Raw genomic sequence first — 19239 nt, forward strand, 5'->3', positions numbered from 1 at the left:
TTACACTAGTAAGGAGTAGTCCCCAGTCCCCATCAGTTTCAATGGGATGCTTTGGCAAAAGTCTATTTGGACATAACCCACATTAGTGAGAGATGAAAATATGGAAATCATGGTGTACTTTTGTACAGGATATAGGTTAATGGTTGCTTTCTCCATTTGTTATTGGGAAATAGGGCCTTGGCGAAGAGAAAGACTCATGGAATGCAGAGAACACATTTATCTGATTTCTTAGAACCATCCATCTAGTATAATTTAGTCTAGATAGTTTCCATGGGGACATAACATTGGACAGGGATGTTCAACTCTCTCTGAGACCTGAAGGCAACTCTTATTATAACAGGCTACAGTATTCAACTGACTTTGGTGCACTTAACCTCTAAACTGCACAGTGCGGGTGGTGGTGGGTGCATGGGATCGACCCAGGCAGGGTCATATTGTGTGTCTGTGTTGTTGTTGTTGATTTGCCCTTCCTGACCTCAGGCTGATTCTGTCAATCAGAAGTGCAGCTGACTCCAACTCAGAACTTTATTTTTTACATCTTGAGGGATCAGTGACGCAGTGTACCCTGTCACAGATTGGTTTCCTGCTTTTGCCAAACACAAAGGTCCTCAATCAGATTTCTGAAAAACATTAAATTTAAGAACATTTTGAAGATTGTTCGACAAATAAGGTGAAAGAAAACAAAAAGCTGATTTGCAATAACTAAGTAAAGAGCAAAGAAATGTCCAGAGTTAGCCATCCCTGAGACCACGTGTGGTAAAGTTCAGTAATGATGTTATGGACAGTGGGACCTTTTGTAAAAGTGCTTTATAAATGAAAACATAGCAATGTATCAACCTACAGTATGTGACATCAAAGAGGGCCAACCAACTTTCTGGTAGGTAATGCAGTGATGAGTGCTAAAACGGTCTCCCTTAATAAAGCACAGTGGGCTATGATCAACTGTATCTAATGGCTTTAATGAAGTGGCAGCTGCGTTCATATAGATGATGTCATCATAGTCTAGGACCGACAGGAACGTCGACTGAATAATCTGCTTTCTACTATTTAGTGAGATGCAGGACCTATTTCTATAGAAGCCCATTTTTATTCTCAGCTTCTTAACTCATCAATATGTTTTTTAAGAGACAGCTTTTCATCTATGAAGATGACCAGATATTTGTAAGCAGGGACCCGATCAATATGGACACCATCCAAAGTACATGTGCTTAAATCATCAGAGATATTTTTTATACGCTCTAGAGAACAACATATACTTAGTTTTACCTTCCTTCATTACTAATTTCAGGTCAATAAAGGTTTTCTGTAATACAATGAATGCAGACTGTAGTTCAGATAGAGCCTGGTTAACAGTGGGGGCAATAGCACAAACAGCAGTCTCCTCGGCATACAAGTGCAGGTTAAATGTTTTTACAGACAAGTCGATATTGTTAATATAAACAGTAAAAAGTACAGGACCCAGAATCAACCCCTTGGGGACACATTTCGTAATATTCAGGAAACCTGATTTAACACCATCAGTAGATACTGTACGCATTGAGTCAAGTAAACCAGTTACATGCAGCCTGGTCCAGGCCAATTGAGGAAAGCCTCTGAATTAGCATTGAGTGATCAACAGTATTGAAAGCCTTTGACGGGTCAATGAAGAGGGCAGCACAACATTTTATTCGCACAGCTAACGCCATCATCTAACGCCATCAACTAGGGATGCAGCAGCTACAGTGCTAGGACCTGGTCTAAAACCCAAATGATGTACAGTACCAGTCAAAAGTTTGGACACACTTACTCATTCAAGGGGTTTTCTTTATTTTTTTACTGTTTTCTACATTGTAGAATAATAGTGAAGACATCAAAACTTTGAAATTCCACATATAGAATCATGTTGTAACCAAAAAAGTGTTAAACAAAGCAAAACATTATATACTTGAGATTTCCACCGGTCTAATTTCCATTGCCCGTGTTTCTTGGTGTCCTTCAGTAGTGGTTTCTTTGCAGCAATTCGACCGTGAAGGCCTGATTCACGCAGTCTCCTCTGAACAGTTGATGTTGAGATGTGCAGTTAACTCTAATGAACTTATCCTCTGCAGCAGAGGTAACTCTGGGTCTTCCTATCCTGTAGCGGTCCTCATGAGAGCCAGTTTTATCATAGCGCTTGAAGGTTTTTGCGACTGCACTAGAAGAAACTTTCAAAGTTCTTGGAATTTTCCAGATTGCCTGACCTTCATTTCTTAAAGCAGGGGTGGGCAACTCCAGTCCTTGAGGGCCTGATTGGTGTCACACTTTTTCTCCATCCCTAGAAAACACAGCTGATTAATCAAACTACATTCTAAACTGACGATCCTAACTGGTGATTATTGGAGTCAGGTGTGTTAGCTGGGGTTGTTGCAAAACTGTGACAACAAATCAGGCCCTCGAGGACTAGAATTGCCCACCCCTGTCTTAAAGTAATGATGGACTGTTGTTGTTTTTTTGCTTATTTGAGCTGTTCTTGACATAATATGGACTTGGTCTTTTACCAAATAGAGGTATCTTCTGTATACCAGCCTTACATTGTCACAACACAACTGATTGGCTCAAACACATTAGGAAGGAGAGAAATTCCACAAATTACCTTACTACAAGGCACACCTGTTAATTGAAATGCATTCCATGAAGTTGGTTGAGAGAATGCCAAGAGTGTGCAAAGCAGTCATCAAGGCAAAAGGTGGCTACTTTGAATAATCTCAAATATAGAATATATTTTGATTTGTTTAAGACTTTTTTGGTTACTACATGATTCCATATGTGTTATTTCATAGTTTTTATGTCTTCATTATTATTCTACAATGTAGAAAATAATACAAATAAAGAAGAAACCCTGAAATGAGTAGCTGTGTCAAAACTTTTGACTGGTATGTTAAATGCATCAGCCTACTAATTATACAATTAGGTCCAATTATATTTCAAAATGGAAATCAAATTTGCTAGCCTGTAACTTTGTTGGCCGCATGTGCTCCTTTAGATTCAAATGTTCTCTTCTGCTTAATCATGGTTTGAACGATGTGATTCCAATCTATAAAATACAGGATAATACAATACAGTAGAGTAATACAGTTCCCACTCAAAACTATTAGCCTACTGGAGCTTGTTTCATTCATTTATCTAAGAGAGCATATAGCTAGCTATATCTATGGACTTTTATGTTTTTCTGTAATGCTTAATGTGCAGTAGCCTATCATTGTCACGCCCTGACCATGGAGAGCCCTCGGGGTTCTCTATTGTGTAATAGGTCAGGGCATGACTAGGGGGGGGGGGGGGGTTCTAGGTATTATATTTCTATGTTGGTGTGTATGGTTCCCAATTGGAGGAAGCTGATGATCATTACCTCTAATTGGGGATCATACTTAGTGTGTCCTTTTTCCCACCTGCGATTTGGGATATTGTTTTGTATGAGTTCCTATGTGCGCTCACGATCGTTATAGCGTTGTTGTTTAAAAGTTTCACTATCATTAAAATGTGGAACTCTACTCATGCTGCGCCTTGGTCCAATTATTCATACGACGGTCGTGACAATCATATACAGTATGTATTGGATAACGGTACAATCATATACAGTATGTATTGGATAACGGTACAATCATTTGGGATTTTTTGGGGGCCTGGGCTCCTTAAACATTGTTCATTTAGGGCTCATAAAAGGTATTTAATTATATGATCAGGCTCATGTAGCATCAGGTTTGAATTTTCATACTAATCAAAGCCTTAATCAAATCCAGACAAATGTATATGCTTTATAATGCTTTTGAATGACACTTCTGTTTTTGGAGGGAAATACAGGGTTATCCAGGAGAAAAGTTATTTATTCTAGGGATGGAACATTTCTAAAACACCGGGAAAATATTCAACTGTAGTTTGTATGGGCTAATAGCAATGTCCTGGAGAAACCGAGGACTGTCTCTTTGTACAGGTGTACATTATCCTGTACAAAAAAATTATTCTCTAATATAAACTTTCCATTGGAGTCCATCATTAATAAAAACATCTGGTTTTTCATCAGGTCTGTGGAGTGATAGGAGTAATTACAGGCTGTGAAATGGGGATGGAGGGGGTCAGCTGGGTTGGTGCATTGGTTGGTTTGGTTGATGGGTGCTGATTCAACTGTTGGCTTGGTCCTGAGATTTTGTGGGACTCTTTGTAGAGCAGATGGTGGTTGCTGAGAAATTCCTGCTTTAGCTCATGTAGCTCCTTCTGCAGGTCCTGAATGCGGCTGGTGTTGACTGTTCTGGGCAGTTCCCCTCTAAGTCTGCACACTGTCCTCAACATTTTTCATTGCACACTACAGTGCCTTGATCTCATCCCTATGCTGTGATACTGCAGGTGTCACGTGTGAGAGACGCATGCTCAGGGCTGTATCTGCTGCAGGCTAGAGAGGGACACTGGGGACTACATATTGGGTCACAGAGGGTGTGGAGGCTGTTGTAGGTTGTGACAGTGTAGAGGTTTTAAGTTCAGCAACAAGAGGTTTTATCTGGTCAAAGTAGTGGAAAAATTGATCCAGTCTGGCCTCTGAACCTTGAATCATCACAGTGCCAATATTATAAATATTGTAATGAAACAGCAGGGAGCAGGTCTCGAACCCTCGACCTTCGAGCCCGAGGTCTGGCGCGCTATCGACTGTGCCGCAAAAGCATGCTTGTGCAGCAGAGTCGATTTCCGCGCTTATAAACACAGGGTCGTTACAATATTAAGGTTACATTTGTGGGTGAAATTAATGTAAAATTGGGTCATTGTTCTGTTTTCTGACATTTGAAGTTCCTTGTTGATCTTGTGGAGAGCTGTGTGCCAAGTATTAGGCTCATCTGTGTAGAACAGAAGGTCTCATTTTATTTCTTTGTTCGCTTTCAGGAGGAAGTTTGCCCTCTGAGTCTCTGGGGATTGTATTACCAATTTATTTTTGAATTAATTTTTACCTGACTCAAGACTTTTTCCTTGTAGCATTTTCAGGATAGGTGATGGCAAGGTCTCTGAAACAATGCTTAGAGAATGCATCCATCTTCATCTCCATGGTGACCTGTTTAAACATTGCACTCTGTTCTAGAATGATATGCATGTGCCTCTAGATGAAAGCACTTATTTAAATAATGCACCTATAGGTAAATGTGACTTTTAATGTGCAGAACACAGCAATGAACAAAAATAACTAAACTGTTAACATATAAAATAATTTTAAAAGAAATTGCCATTTCAGTAGGAGCTCTTAAGTGCTGCTGCTTGTGAATTGGTTGCTAGGAGACTGTTTTTGTTGCACAGCAAGTACTCTATTATTTGGTTTTAATAAATAAGAAATGGGTTAAGTGAATTGAATGCTAATTTCTCCAACTCAGAAACAGTAGGAACAGAGTCAATACGTAAAACAGGATCCCCATTGGCTATAACATATACTATTATCAGATTAACATATTTTTAATTGTGGAATCTACCAGATCAGTTGCATCCATGGTCTGTATAATTACAGGGTTGCAAGTAGCTTAGCAGTTAGAGCGTTGGGCCAGTAACTGAAAGGTCGCTGGTTCAAATAACCGAGCCGACAATGTGCCCTTGAGCAATGCACTTAACCCTGATTTGTTCCAGGGATGACATACTACTATGGATGACCCTGTAAAAACACATTCTCTACACCAATCTGGTGTATGTGACAAAACCTGCTTTATTGGGCACCGTGCAGAAATCTGGTGACAAATGGCACTCATTGTCCCTCTGGGATAGATCACCTACAGTACCGTCTGTCCCTTCTGCCTTTACCTGACCAGGGTTCAGTTAACCTAAAGCTTCGTAGCTAATGTTGCTCATAACAACCCCAGACCAAGACAATACGTAGTAAGCAAAGTGCTTCATTTGGGGAATTTCATTCAAACTGTGAGACTGGGTTTGTATTATTTTTTGAGCCCTAATAATTCATATTAATTTATATTCATATTATTTGAAAAACTGTTGTTTCTCATTGAGGCTGTATCTTGAGTTTATTTTATTTTTACAGGGACAGTGCACATTAATCAACTTTTCAGTAAAAGTGACGGTTTTAGCCAGCCGGCTAATTTTCAACCGCAGTCCCTGGGCAGGTTATTAAAAACAATTACAATATAGACAATCACTGAGCAGTGAGCATACGCAGAGCAACATAGGACAAGCAAGACGTAGCATATAGACAGAGCAACATAGAACATAAAGCAGCAAGACAGAATTCATTAAAGCAACAAAGTGTTTCCACACCTCACAAGCTACAGACAACATGAAAAGCGGCAATACACAGCTAGGGATTATGATCACAAATTTGATTGACCTTTAGCCATGTATTCATACATTTTGTGAAAGTGTGATAGGTGGTGCAGTTGTGTGTCTGAAGGCAGTGTATTCCAGACATGGGAAGCTCTCACAGAGAAAGCAGATTTACTAAAGGAGCTTTTCCTTATGGGAACTATACATTTACCTGTCATGGCAGAACTTGTGGATCTGCTGCCATATGTTGTTTAACAAACATACTGAGTGGAGGGAGAGCCAGGCCATTTAGGATCTTGAATACAAGACATACGTCGGTGTAATTCACAAGATTTTCCCAACTCAGGAGCTCATGCTTTCTGAGGATGTAACAGTGATGATGGCGATTGGGCTTCCTATCAAGCACTTTGAGAGCCTGTTTGTAGACAGACTGAATAGGTTTTAATGTTGTACAGCAAGCTTGGGCCCAACTAGTCAAGCAGTATGTTAAGTGGGGGAGTATCATAGATTTGAAGTACAGTTTTGCTACCTCTGTAGTCAAACAATTTGGTAAAAATCGGAAATTAGCTAGGTTGAATTTGTTTATCTGAATGACCTTTTTCACATGCTTTTTAAAAGAGAGGTTGGAATCAAGTATGATGCCAAGGTACTTAAAATCAGATACCACCTGGAGCTTCTCACCTGACACATAGACATCTGGTTCAGTAGCATCTGTTGCCCTCTTTGTGAAGAACTTCCAAACAGTTTTTTTCACATTGAGATGCAAACACGAGTCACTGAACCATTTTGTAACTTACAGTAGTGAGTTCTTGTACAGCTTATTGTTTGCTCTTTGTATGCACATTTATCACTGTATCATCTGCATACATTTGAACTTCAGACCCAGTACAGACAGAAGGCAGATCATTAATGTACAGGCTGAACAGGAGGGGCCCCAGTATTGACCCCTGGGGCACGCCCACATCACAGCTAAGAGTGGGCGACAGCTGATTGCTCACTCTGACACACTAAGTTCTGCATTCAAGGTATGATTTTATCCATCTCAAGGCATTGGGGGAAAAGTTGAACTTGGACAATTTTGTGATGAGAATCTCAAGGTTAACCTCCCTAGGGTAGGTGAGACGCTAACATCCCACCAGGCCAACATCGGGTAAAACTGCAGAGAGCTAACATTCTAAATACACCATTTGTTATAGTAAACATTCTTGTAAATACATGTATCTTGCATCATTTAAAATATGAACGTCTTATTAATCCAGCCGCTGTGTCAGATTTCAAAAAGCCGTTAGTGCGAAAGCAAACATGCTATTTTCTGAGGACAGCTCACCGCACACACAAGTATTACTGTCATTTTCCAACCAAGCATTAGCGTCATGAAAGTCAGAAATAACAAAATAAATTGCTTACCATTGAAGATCTTCCTATGGTGGCAATGCCAATTGTCCTAACTACACAGTGAATGTTCGTTTTGTTTGATCAAATCCATTTTTATAGCCTAAAACGAAACATTTGTAAACCACTTGCATCATGATTTCCTTCTCATTCAACTTTGGACGATGTGTTCGTGGTTTACACACACTAAACAAATGTTTATCCAGTCATGGTTGGTTCCATGGCAATCCTCTGGTTGTTTCTAACACAACCATACTTGATGGTTCTTCTTCTATTGACCGAAACAAACCGATTTGAAGACACCAATCAATGACATCATTGCGCACCAATGGTAGGACCGGTCTATCGTTGATTGACTATATTTTGGCCCAATGACCACTGATTATCTTGAAATCTAGCTTGGAAGATAGCCAATGAGCTGAGGTAAACGACAATATGTAATGGTTATACGTTTGAAGTCCAGCCTTTGTCGTAAACTCTGGCGTAAAAGAGGTTCATTCACCATTGCAAATCCTACTTGACGGAGCCACGGGTGTTAAGCATTGTAGTACATATTCAATAGCATTTTCAACAAGTTTATATATTTAAAATATGGCGCATAAATCAGGAAAAGCTAGAACAAAGTCTAGGTATACAGATTTAACCCAAATTTATAGAGGAAATAGATAGATACAGCGAGACCGAGTTGCTTCAGGAGGATGAATCTTTCAGCGAAGCTAGTTTTGACTCCCAGGCGGAAGACATGTTTCTGCATGGCGAGGATGCCATGCTGGATTGGTAAATTCTAATGCTAATGTCATTGTTTGAAAAAATATAATCTGTAATGAAATGTGTAAAGTACACATTGGCTATACTGTGTGTGTGATATATTTTTTTAAATGTATTTGACATAAACATGGAATGGAACAGCCCTTCACCACTTCACCATAGTGATGATGTTCCCTGTACTCTATATATATCCGTTTATTTTACGTGTTGATACAGGGCTCATACGTGAAAGTATTGTTACTGGTTATTTGAAATCTTTCACAGTGGCAGTGATTCTAATTATGAGCCGCCAATGTCAGGGTGTCCATCTCCCTCTGAAGCTGGTTCATCCAGCCGGACCCCCGCTGTGTCCGGCTCCACACCTACCTGCCCATCTAGAGATGTGAAGTGAGTGACAAAGAAGTGGAGGTGGAGAAGAGAGAAACCTACAATGTTCTCCACAAGACCATGAAATGGTACAAGACATTTTTCTATCATTTCATTGACATTGCTGTGGTGAATGCCTTCATCCTCCAGAAGGAAATGGCTAAGAGCTGTGGACAGCCCCCCATCTCACAGCTAGCCTTCAGGGAGCTGCTCATCTGGGAGCTTAGTAGCTACAGCAAGTCCACTGTAGCACCTTCTGCCCCCTCTACCTCTGTCCCTTCTGCTCCAACCAGTGGTGTTCACCTGCCCAGATTCAGCTCTGCAGGCATGAATGTGCCTCAGGGCAAAAAGGGCACAGTAGGGAGACGTCGTTGTGCCCTTTGTCACAAGAAATGCCCCATCACCTGCACCACCTGTTCAGTAAGCCGTTGCTTTACAGCAGAAAGAGACTGCTATAGGCCATGGCACCAGCAGCACAATATTGTGTAGAGGACTGAGGGTCTTCACAATATTGTAAATAGAAAATATGTAAATAGTTACCCTTGTTGTATTATTATTATTATTAATTTTATTTTTTTATATATATTTTATATATAAAGTGGGGCAAAAAAGTATTTAGTCAGCCACCAATTGTGCAAGTTCTCCCACTTAAAAAGATGAGAGAGGCCTGTAATTTTGGTGGAAAATAAGTATTTGGTCAATAACAAAAGTTTATCTCAATATTTTGTTATATACCATTTGTTGGCAATGACAGAGGTCAAACATTTTCTGTAAGTCTTCACAAGGTTTTCACACACTGTTGCTGGTATTTTGGCCCATTCCCCCATGCAGATCTCCTCTAGAGCAGTGATGTTTTGGGGCTGTTGCTGGGCTACACAGACATTCAACTCCCTCCAAAGATTTTCTATGGGGTTGAGATCTGGAGACTGGCTAGGCCACTCCAGGACCTTGGAATGCTTCTTACGAAGCCACTCCTTCGTTGCCCGGGCGGTGTTTTTGGAATCATTGTCATGCTGAAAGACCCAGCCACGTTTCATCTTCAATGCCCTTGCTGATGGAAGGAGGTTTTCACTCAAAATCTCACGATACATGGCCCCATTCATTCTTTCCTTTACACGGATCAGTCGTCCTGGTCCCTTTGCAGAAAAACAGCCCCAAAGCATGATGTTTCCACCCTCATGCTTCACAGTAGGTATGGTGTTCTTTGGATGCAACTCAGCATTCGTTGTCCTCCAAACACAACGAGTTGAGTTTTTAACAAAAAGTTATATTTTGGTTTCATCTGACCATATGACATTCTCCCAATCTTCTTCTGGACCATCCAAATGCTCTCTAGCAAACTTCAGACAGGCCTGGACATGTACTGGCTTAAGCAGGGAGACACGTCTTGCACTGCAGGATTTGAGTCCCTGGCGGCGTAGTGTGTTACTGATGGTAGGCTTTGTTACTTTGGTCCCATCTCTCTGCAGGTCATTCACTAGATCCCCCCGTGTGGTTCTGGGATTTTTGCTCACCGTTCTTGTGATCATTTTGACCCCACGGTGTTAGATCTTGCGTGGAGCCCCAGATCGAGGGAGATTATCAGTGGTCTTGTATGTCTTCCATTTCCTAATAATTGCTCCCACAGTTGATTTCTTCAAACCAAGCTACTTACCTATTGCAGATGCAGTCTTCCCAGCCTGGTGCAGGTCTACAATTTTGTTTCTGGTGTCATTTGACAGCTCTTTGGTCTTGGCCATAGTGGAGTTTGGAGTGAGATTGTTTGAGGTTGTGGACAGGTGTCTTTTATACTGATAACAAGTTCAAACAGGTGCCATTAATTCAGGTAACGAGTGGAGTACAGAGGAGCCTCCTAAAGAAGAAGTTACAGGTCTGTGAGAGCCAGAAATCTTGCTTGTTTGTGGGTGATGTTAGTGATCAAATACTGGAGAGTTGAGACCAAATCACGGACGCTGGACAGAGTGGATTTCAGTTGTAACAAAAGACAGTTTTAATGAGTCAGAGATATCTTGTCCCGCAGTTTTACGTGCACGGACCTAGTTCACATAACTCGGCAAGGAGCCAGGTGAAAAAGAGTCCTATACAATGGTTACATACATTTTTATACATAGAATAAAGTAGGTGGAGTCTTGTCGTTTCGGTCTTCTTGACTGGTCGGAGGGTTGGAGGCGGGCCTTGCTCTAGCCAGAGCGGGCCCCATTGGTGCACAGCAAAAGTTCTTTGCTCTTGGGACCGGCCAGTTAGAGGGAGATGAGATGTGTGTTTATATAAGGAAGAGGGGGTCAGTCTTATGGCTGGGTGTATGTGTTCTTACGACGGAATGTCTTTGTTTATATGAGCTATGTGTATGAATATTTATATAACAAATCCCCCTCTTCACATCTATTAGACGTGAAAACTATAGCAGAAAGGTGGCAGTTGCAATCGTGGGTATACATAAGGTGGTGCTCCTAACCTTGTCTGGTTTGCATGGTGGGTCTGTAGGTGTAGTGCTACGTTTGGGACGGGAGTGATTGGAGGGAGTGATATCAGGAAAGGAGTTAGGGACATGTGTAGGGGTTGGTGTATGTGATGTGGCAGGGTGAAATAGTTGTTCAATTAACCATGTGAAAGTCCTAGGGTTACTCCAAATATCAGTAGGAATATCACAAATAAGGGACCAGATATCCCCAGCCTCACCCAGAGAGGGAGAAATTTCCCTCTAACTTGGCGAGGTTCCCTTCTCAGGGGAGGCGGAGTTTGATGCCGCATCACCTGAGGAAGGAGTGTCTTCATTTGGAATCGAATTTAGGCCGCTCAAATCAGCTCTGACTTCAGTCAGTGTTCTAGAAGGAATTGGGGCTGGGGTGCAATGTGTAAGGCGGTGCCAAGGTGTGCCTGATTTACCTTTGACCTGGACTGAGTGTGAAGTAACCTCCTTCACTTCGTACGGTCCAGTCCACCTGGGTTCCAGCCACTTTCTCTTGTGGACTGTAACCCACACCCCGTCACCAACCTTTACCTTCAGTAGTGGCGTGTCCCCCGGCAGCTCCCCCTCCTGGACCTTGTGAACCTGGGTAGAGAGTGCTGCAGAGAGAACCGTCAGTTTTTTCACATAATTAGACATTACAATTTGTTGTACATCAAGGGCGGGCATATGACCTCCCTCCCTTGGTGGACCATGCATGACTCTACCAGTCATTATCCCATGAGGCACATACTTTAGCTATCTTAGCTTTTGCTTTTGGTTTGACGTTCCACCAGATTTTGGGATTGGGGCCTGTACACAGATCCAAATCTGTGGGTTATGCCAAATCTTTCTTCCACCTGTCTCAGGTGTTTGTTAAATGTAAGCCATTTGTCAAATTTGATTTGTCTTGGGATGCCATACCTGGGTATTAGTTTGGTTTGTAGCCACTTAAAGACTGACCTAGCATCCTCCCCTTTTGTTATTATTGCCTCTACCCATTTGGAGAACCTATCTACTATGACTAGGAGATAGAGTTTGCCTTTAGATACATTTTCGGGGCCCATGTCGGTGTAGTCTATACTAATATCCTGAAAACATGCATTAGGTATTACGTATGAGCCCATTGGTGTTTGATATGGTTTCTTTGGGTTGTGTCTGTCACAACCATTGCATTCGTCACAAAATAAATCATCGTCATAAAATAAGTCAGTCATATTTTTTATGTGAGGGTGCCACCAGATGTGCGAGGCCTTTTTGGAGGGTCTTTAGTTTGCCTTCGTGTGTGGGGCCATGTGTTTCTCATAAAAGTTCTGGGTCCATCAGTGTGGCCTGCTTCATGGGCATGGGCTGAGTCTGTATAGATATTCAGTCTTTCCTTTTCCTCTGATGAGGACCTGCGTCAATCCGATGATTTCAGCTAATTTGGCCGATGCTGGTTGAGGGATGATGGCTGATTGAAGGGTGACATCACGAGGTGAGCTGTTTTTTCAATAGCTTTTGCTACTGCAGCAACGTATCTGGAGCATGTTGACTGTCCTACCTCAATGTGGTCAAGTTTGAAGAGTAGTACATCAAGACCCTTCTCTCCCCCTCTTGTTTCTGGAATAGGACGGATGAGGTGAATCCTTCCCTTCCAGAAACATCCAAATGGAACTTGTTCTTGTAGTCAGGTGCAGTCAGAGCTGCTGCCGCTGATAGATCTGTTTTCAGGAGTGCTATGGCTGTTGATGCTTCAGCCGTCCAGGCCAGGGGTGCATGGAGGTTCCTTGATCGTAGGATGACCGGTGCTGCCACCCCCTCTGGGCCACACCCAATGGTACAACACCTGATAGGTGGGGTCAGGTGCATCATGTCTTCGTCCCAGTCTGCAGTGTAGAGGCAGTCATCAGTTTCTGTTGCATTGAGTGTGCAATGGATCTCAGCTTGGGGAGTCTTATATGGGTGCAGAGTGTAGATTTGAGCTTTCAGTTGGTTGAACTTAAACTGGATGTGAGGGGTGGCAGGCCCTGTGGGTAGGCATTTTAGCCAGTACACTTCTTGGGCTTCAGACAGTGTGGTCATCGGCAGGAGTGGCATCCTCATCATTCTTACTGGGTGATCAGGTGTTGAAGTGGGAGGGTTGGTTGTAATCTTGCTGCTCCTGCTGCATGTGTCTAGGAGAGGGTCCTCTTCCTCTTCCTGGTGCCCCTCCACGTCCTCTTCCTCTTTCTCTCCATTGCTGTTGCTGCGGGGAGAGTGGTTTCGTGCAATATCTGGCATAGTGACCGGGAATTCCGCAGTTATACCACTGGTAGTTTCCCCCTCTGTATGGTCCAGTGTAGGGGCCTCGTTGAGCCAGTTGCCGTTGCAGGATATACCGCTGTGGGGGAGGGTAATGGGGTGGTGGGGCTGCCTGCTGTTGGATCATCTGAGAGACAGTCTGTGCCACGATCTGAGTGTTATCTGGCTGCTCCCCTTGGTCTTGAGTTTCTACTGCAATCATTTGTTTGGGCGTGATGGCTGCAGACATTTTATCTAAGTCGTCTGATAATGTGTATAATGCGTTATTTAGGTATATTCAATCCTTACTATGTGGTGTTTATTTCTATCGTTGTATGCTTAGCCTGTCCCTGGTCGAGACAAAGGGGGTTATCAGTATGTGACGCCCGTCACGTGTGTATTTCACCGGTATTTTATTTGAATTTGTTCAGCGATTCGTTTAGGTATTTTCTATAAATGATTCTGCGATTTCCTTTTGGAACAATATATCAGTGAATATATGCGGTTCTATAACAATTTTCAGAGTAATTCTAGCTCTTTAGGAAATATAGATAGAATTTCTAGACAACTAAGAGTTGTTCAGTGAATTATTTAAATACTTTCTGTAAACAATTCAGTAAATTCCTTTATGAACTTATATCAGTAAATTTGAGCGATTCTATAGCAATTGTCAGAATAATTATATATCTTTAGGAAATATGGATAGAATAGAAAAACCCAAAAATCAGTGTGTAGCTTTTAGCGTCTGTCAAACAAAGTCTGTACTAAGCTCGGCGGCTTATTTAAATACTTTCTAGAAACAATTCAGTAAGTTCCTTTATGAACTTATATCAGTAAATTCCAGCGATTCTATAGCAATTGTCAGAATAATTTTAAACTTTAGGCAATATCAACAGGAATTAAAAAAACGAAAATCAGTATTCCAGCCCGGCTGCTGTCAATCAAAATTGCACGGCCATTCGATACTAAGGTGGCTTTGTCTACCAGCACGTGTGCCTAATAGCCCAGTTACGTATCCCAACCTACTCCGCGACAAACGTTTCTTTCAATTTAATTTCCCCCATCTCCAAATCATGGAATGTCAACTCTGGTTCATATTATGTTTATTGTTTGATGTGCAATAGCCACCTCATTCCCGATCTCTGTCTTGTGGAACGCCAAACTTACATATCCTGTATCTACTCGACTACACCTCTTACAAAACCGATTAAATAATACACAGCTTTTTTAATAGGGCATTTTTCATGCAGATTCATTCAATCCAACCACACCTCCACAAGACCTATTCGATGTTATATGTATCAACAGGAGATTTTACTTGCAGATCCGGTTCATCCATAATTCAACTATAACCACACCTCCACAAGACCTATTCGATGTTATATGTATCAACAGGAGATTTTACTTGCAGATCCGGTTCATCCATAATTCAACTATAACCACACCTCCACAAGACCTTATTCGATAGTATAGAACGTATCAAAAATAGGACATTTTTACTTGCAGATTCGGTTCATCTATAACCAACTATAACCACACCTCCACAAGACCTTATTCGATAGTATAGAACGTATCAAAAATAGGACATTTTTACTTGCAGATTCGGTTCATCTATAACCACACCTCCACAAGACCTTATTCGATAGTACAGAACATTTTTACTTGCAGATTCGGTTCATCTATAACCACACCTCCACAAGACCTTATTCGATAGTACAGAACATTTTTACTTGCAGATTCGGTTCATCTATCATTCATTCATTCGTATGAAATTCTCATTGAATTTCCAACATCCATAATTGTGTCCTTTACGTGTTAAAACACAGCCACTATTTAACGTCACCTCTATACACAACCCAATACATATATAATTAGGACAGTTTTCTATGCAGATTTCAGAACAAATAGGGTCCCTGGAGGAATTTAACACATTGGTCAATCACAATTCACACATTCCTATTAAAATAACTGAGTATAGGCCCATTAATAAGAATATATATATATATTTTTTTACAAAACAAGATATCTTTAATCAATGTCTTAGGTTCTTATGTAAAAAATTTGGGCACCGATTCATACTCACGCCCAGTACTTTCTGATCAAAATTTGGTTTAGGCTATAATACAATATGCAGATTTCGATATAACGGGCTCTGCTCACCTTTATATAGAGCGCTCCGATCAGATTTCCTGAGGCAAGATGAATGGCTGGGGAAGTCACTCTTCCGTCTGATTTTTTAGCCGTGATCAGTCTCGTCCTCTCACACTAACTTATAATAGATCGAATTCAAGAACAACCAAACTCTGCTACCAATTTTGTTAGTGATCAAATACTGGAGAGTTGAGACCAAATCACGGACGCTGGACAGAGTGGATTTCAGTTGTAACAAAAGACAGTTTTAATGAGTCAGAGATATCTTGTCCCGCAGTTTTACGTGCACGGACCTAGTTCACATAACTCGGCAAGGAGCCAGGTGAAAAAGAGGCCTATACAATGGTTACATACATTTTTATACATAGAATAAAGTAGGTGGAGTCTTGTCGTTTCGGTCTTCTTGACTGGTCGGAGGGTTGGAGGCGGGCCTTGCTCTAGCCAGAGCGGGCCCCATTGGTGCACAGCAAAAGTTCTTTGCTCTTGGGACCGGCCAGTTAGAGGGAGATGAGATGTGTGTTTATATAAGGAAGAGGGGGTCAGTCTTATGGCTGGGTGTATGTGTTCTTACGACGGAATGTCTTTGTTTATATGAGCTATGTGTATGAATATTTATATAACAGTGACCAAATACTTATTTTCGACCATAATTTGCAAATAAATTCATTAAAAATCCTACAATGTGATTTTCTGGATTTTTTTTCTAACTTTGTCTGTCATAGTTGAAGTATACCTATGATGAAAATTACAGGCCTCTCATCTTTTTAAGTGGGAGAACTTGCACAATTGGTGGCTGACTAAATACTTTTTTTGCCCCACTGTATATGTTTTTGGGGTGTATATAGTTTTTTCCTTCAAAATGTATAACTGTACCAATTCGGCCACTTGGGTACATTTGGGTACATTTGTGTGGGACACCTGGGTGACTTCATGCTCAATGTCATGTACAGTGCCTTGCGAAAGTATTCGGCCCCCTTGAACTTTGCGACCTTTTGCCACATTTCAGGATTCAAACATAAAGATATAAAACTGTATTTTTTTGTGAAGAATCAACAACAAGTGGGACACAATCATGAAGTGGAACGACATTTATTGGATATTTCAAACTTTTTTAACAAATCAAAAACTGAAAAATTGGGCATGCAAAATTATTCAGCCCCTTTACTTTCAGTGCAGCAAACTCTCTCCAGAAGTTCAGTGAGGACCTCTGAATGATCCAATGTTGACCTAAATGACTAATGATGATAAATACAATCCACCTGTGTGTAATCAAGTCTCCGTATAAATGCACCTGCACTGTGATAGTCTCAGAGGTCCGTTAAAAGCGCAGAGAGCATCATGAAGAACAAGGAACACACCAGGCAGGTCCGAGATACTGTTGTGAAGAAGTTTAAAGCCGGATTTGGATACAAAAAGATTTCCCAAGCTTTAAACATCCCAAGGACTGTGCAAGCGATAATATTGAAATGGAAGGAGTATCAGACCACTGCAAATCTACCAAGACCTGTCCGTCCCTCTAAACTTTCAGCTCATACAAGGAGAAGACTGATCAGAGATGCAGCCAAGAGGCCCATGATCACTCTGGATGAACTGCAGAGATCTACAGCTGAGGTGGGAGACTCTGTCCATAGGACAACAATCAGTCGTATATTGCACAAATCTGGCCTTTATGGAAGAGTGGCAAGAAGAAAGCCATTTCTTAAAGATATCCATAAAAAGTGTTGTTTAAAGTTTGCCACAAGCCACCTGGGAGACACACCAAACATGTGGAAGAAGGTGCTCTGGTCAGATGAAACCAAAATTGAACTTTTTGGCAACAATGCAAAACGTTATGTTTGGCGTAAAAGCAACACAGCTGAACACACACCATCCCCACTGTCAAACATGGTGGTGGCAGCATCATGGTTTGGGCCTGCTTTTCTTCAGCAGGGACAGGGAAGATGGTTTAAATTGATGGGAAGATGGATGGCGCCAAATACAGGACCATTCTGGAAGAAAACCTGATGGAGTCTGCAAAAGACCTGAGACTGGGACGGAGATTTGTCTTCCAACAAGACAATGATCCAAAACATAAAGCAAAATCTACAATGGAATGGTTCAATAATAAACATATCCAGGTGTTAGAATGGCCAAGTCAAAGTCCAGACCTGAATCCAATCGAGAATCTGTGGAAAGAACTGAAAACTGCTGTTCACAAATGCTCTCCATCCAACCTCACTGAGCTCGAGCTGTTTTGCAAGAGGAATGGGAAAAAATGTCAGTCTCTCGATGTGCAAAAGTGATAGAGACATACCCCAAGCGACTTACAGCTGTAATCGCAGCAAAAGGTGGCGCTACAAAGTATTAACTTAAGGGGGCTGAATAATTTTGCACGCCCAATTTTTCAGTTTTTGATTTGTTAAAAAAGTTTGAAATATCCAATAAATGTCGTTCCACTTCATGATTGTGTCCCACTTGTTGTTGATTCTTCACAAAAAATACAGTTTTATATCTTTATGTTTGAAGCCTGAAATGTGGCAAAAGGTCGCAAAGTTCAAGGGGGCCGAATACTTTCGCAAGGCACTGTAGCTCGCTCATTTTTGAAGTTATCTGTCCAAAACTTTGCTCAGCTATTGTTGCCATCTTATGTTCTTCATTCAAATCATCCACAGCATCCTATCTGTATGTTTGGCTGTTCTTGGTCATTTGAAAGATGATGCAGCAACAATAAGAAACAGAAAATGTATGTTTATTTCCTTGTATTGTCTTCTACCATATCTATTGTGTTATATTATCCTACATTCAATTCTCATTTCCACAACATTCAGAGTGTTTCCTTTCAAATGATACCAAGAATATGCATATTCTTGCCTCTGGGCCTGAGCTACAGGCAGTTAGATTAGGGTATGTATTTAGGCGGAAATTGAGAAGAAGGGGGGGGTACCCCAAAGAAGTTAACAGTATCAAAAGCCTTCCTTAGGTCCAGAAACACATCCCCAACAATGCGTCCTTTGTCCATCTTGGACTTCACATTTTCCAGAAGAAAGCAGTTGGCTGTTTCTGTGGAGTGTTTCGCTCTGAAGCCAAACTGCATGGAGTGTAATGTGAATGGGCTGTTGTTGAGGTAGGCAATCAGTTGTTCTGCTACACACTTTTTAACAACCTTTGACACCACAGGTAGCATACTAATGGGCCTGTAGTTACTCACGTCAGCAGGGTCGCCCGATTTAAAGATGGCCGTTATTATGGCCGACTTCCATACTCTTGGAAACACCCCGAGACCAATAGATGTGTTGGTGACCTTAGTAATGGGGCCAATGAGTGACTCTTTTTGTAGTTTTTAAGAAAGGTAAAGTCCAGCCCAAACACATTTTGGCTTTAGAGTTCTTTAGTGAGCTAATCACCTTGTTCACCTTTGACTCAGAAAACCTCCCTTATGATGAAGACATCTTAAACTAGAGTAAATTGGCGCACCCATGAATCACACTGTGACGTCATTTTAAATATTGAATATTGTGTTTATGCTAGAGACTTACCTTTTCTTCTAGTGGCTGCAGCTCAATCTACTCTTTATATAAAGTTTATGCCTATTCCACAACATGGGGCTACACACGAGGATC

The sequence above is a fragment of the Oncorhynchus clarkii genome, chromosome 1 (assembly GCF_045791955.1).
Source record: "Oncorhynchus clarkii lewisi isolate Uvic-CL-2024 chromosome 1, UVic_Ocla_1.0, whole genome shotgun sequence".
NCBI lineage: Eukaryota > Metazoa > Chordata > Actinopteri > Salmoniformes > Salmonidae > Oncorhynchus > Oncorhynchus clarkii.